Genomic DNA, 3,372 nt, shown 5'->3' on the forward strand with positions numbered 1-3,372 from the left:
AGCAAGCTGACAAAAATCCGGCCATTTTTCTAAATCTATTACAAGAGACCATGGTTCAATATACTTGCCGTGACCCAGCCTCCCCAGCAGGAGCCACGGTCCTGGCCACCCATTTCATTTCTCAGTCAGCACCAGATATCAGAAAGAAACTAAAAAGGGCTGAGGAGGGTCCCCAAACCCCCAAACAGGAATTGGTGAAGATGGCCTTTAAGGTTTTTAGTGCCCGAGAGGAGGCAGCTGAGTCTTCCCAGCAGCCTCAGCTGCAGCAGAAGGCTGTGCTCCAAGCCCTTGCCTTGGTGGCTGCCCTGAGGCCACCAGCACCCCCACAAGGGGGACAAGGGAAGTCCACGAAGCTCCATCCCACCAGAGCTCAGCCCAAGTCAACTCCCCCAGGAGCCTGCTACAAATGTGGCCAGGAAGGCCATTGGTCATAGTACTGCCCTGACCCTCGGCCACTGCCAAGGCCATGCCCCATCTACTGAACTGACAGCCTGGACACTGGAAATCAGAATGCCCCCATGTGGACTTGTCCTCTATGCCATGCAACAGAGGTCCGGCCTCACTGGCACCACCATCCGAGACTCTCTCCTTTGAACTTGTCAGCCTGGTGGAGGACTGATGACACCCAGACTTGGTGACTCCCATCGTCCTCGCCGAGCCTAGGTTAAAGGTCCAGGTAGCAGGTAGGTCCATTGCTTTTCTAGTGGACACAGGAGCTACCTATTCTGTTTTAACCTCTCACTCGGGTCCCACAGTTCCCTCCCCAGTTTCTGTCATGGGGTGGACTGGACCCCTCCTTCCCACTTACGACCCTGACACTTCCCTGCATTCCTGCAGGGTGATTCTCCTCATGTTCTTTTCTAGTCATACCTGTTTGCCCTGCATCTCTGCTTGGTCTTGATATTCTCAGCCACTTTGGGGCCATACTCACCTTGTCCCCACACTCTCTCCTAACAGCCCCCACTCTAACTCTTCTGGACCCCACCTGACCTTATCACCGTTATATAGATAAAAGGCTGGGAGTGGCCACCAGGGTTCTAATCAACCCATTGGGCGCTTTTCTGTCCAAACAACTAGACCCCACCATCTGTGGATGGCAGCCACGTTGAAAGCCCTAGTAGCAGTGGCTTATCTCACCCGGGAGACTCTCAAGATCACCCTGTTCCAGCCAATCATGGTCTACTCCACCCACTGCCTCTCAGACCTTCTGAGTAACTCTTCTCTTCCTCCTTGGGTCCTTACAAGTCCAAATCTTTCACTTACTGTTTTTAGAAAGCCCCCAAATTACTTTGGCCTCCAGCCCTGCCCTAACCCTGAGACCCTCCTTCCTGTCCCCTCCCCCTCGGGTACCTCCTCTCACTCCTGCCCAGAGGCTGGGGAAGTCTTATGCCCACCCTGGGCTGGTCTTCTAGAACAACCCCTCACAAACCTCCAACTCACCCTTTTTGTTGATAGAAGCTCTCTTATAGACAGATCAGGAAACCACCAGGCGGTGTACGCAGTGGTCACTTTCACTAAAACAGTTGAAGCGACCCGCCTGCCAATGGGGACCTCTTCACAAAAGGCTGAATTAATCACCTTGACTAGAGTGTTCCAGATAGCCAAGGGTCAATGAGCTAACATCTATACTGACTCTAAATATGCCTTTTTAATAGCCCATACCCATTCTGTCCATTGGAAAGACAGGGACTTCCTCACTACCATGGGCACTACCCTAGTTAATGGACCCCTTATAGCCAAGCTCCTGGAGACCCTCAAGCTCTCTGCAGAAGTAGCCATAATCCACTGCCAGGGACACCAGTCCTCCAAGGACCCAGTGGCCTTTGGCAATGCCAGGGCTGACTCAGTAGCCCGGGGACTGGCCTCCAGCTCCTCTGGACCAACAGAACATATATTGTTTTTGAGACCCTCCTTCGGCCCTGTTACCAACCAGAGGAGAGGGACAAACTCCTGAAAAAAGGGGCCAGGCAGACAAAGAATGGATGGGTCTTCTTAAATAACCACCTCATCCCCCTTCAGGACCAGGCACTGTCCATCATTTCAGACATCCACCAGACCTTACACATAGGCCCCAAAGCTTTGTTCCATTTCTTAGAGCCCCTCTTTGATCCCCCATCTTCCAGCTTGTATTTTACAGGTCCATTCCTCCTGCCAGACATGTGCCAAGGCTAACCCACAAGGGACCCTCCAGATATGTTAGCCCCTGCACCAGCTTCAAGGACACCAACCGGGCAAGGAAACAGATCCCTGAGGTCTCCAGGATGGCAGCTAACCAAACGCTTCTTCACTCACACCTTCCACTGAGTGTGTCCCCACTGACTCCCTGACCCCCCCCCCCTTCTCATGTCGTCCCAGCCCACAGGAAGTAGCCAGACATGAACTGGTGCCCAAGTACCCAAGGAGTCTGGGATGTCCAGGTGACCAAGCTCTACCTCGGTCCTCCCTCCCCCATCTCTCTCTCTTTCTGTGTAAACCCTGCCAAGTCTCAAAAAAACCTGCCAAACGGCAGCTTCTCCCCCAGAGAAGCTTAAGACCACACATTCAGGGTATTTAAACTGCCTCCCTAGAGACAGGCCATGTGGGCTGTTTTGGTCTCTTCTTCCCATCTCCTCTCTAAGGGCTGGAGAATCACTCAGGAGCATTGTACCAATGAACCTGGTCTCTTACTTTAATTCTGATTGATTCAGATGACTGCATTGGTGGAGAGACTTAATATTGGGGTACGGAAACCTTTCAATGGGGACTTTTGAAGTTGGACTGAAAACATTTCCACATTATGATATGGCTACAAGTCTGTGGTGGTTTGAATAAGGATGGCCCCCATTGGCCCATATATTTGAGCGCTTAGGCATCAGAAAGTGACATCACTTGAGAAGGATTAGGAGGTGTGGCCTTGTTGGAGGAAATAAGACACTGGGGGTGGACTTTGAGGTTCTAAAACCCACACCAGGCCCAGAGTTTCTCTGTCTCTCTCTTTCTCTCTTTCCTCCCCCTATGGATCAGGATGCAGCACTTAGCTACTTCTCCAGCACCATGCCTGCCTGCCTCCATGATCCCTGTTGCCATGCTCCTCACCATGATGACAATAAACTAAGCCCCTGAAACTGTAAGCAAGCTCCCAATTAAATGCTTTCCTTTATAAGAGTTGCTTTAGGGGCTGGAGAGATGGCTCAGCTGTTAAGAGAACTGGCTCTTCCAGTGGACCCAGGTTCAATTCCCAGCACCCACATGGCAGCTAACAACTGTCTGTAACTCCAGTTCCCTGGGATCTGACATCTTCACACCAATGCACATTAAATAAAGTTAAATAAATTATTTAAGGGGGCTGGAGAGATGGCTCAGAGGTTAAGAGCACTGGCTGCTCTTCAAGAG

This window comes from Peromyscus californicus, unplaced genomic scaffold, assembly GCF_007827085.1.
Source record: "Peromyscus californicus insignis strain IS unplaced genomic scaffold, ASM782708v3 Scaffold_19__1_contigs__length_69161282, whole genome shotgun sequence".
NCBI lineage: Eukaryota > Metazoa > Chordata > Mammalia > Rodentia > Cricetidae > Peromyscus > Peromyscus californicus.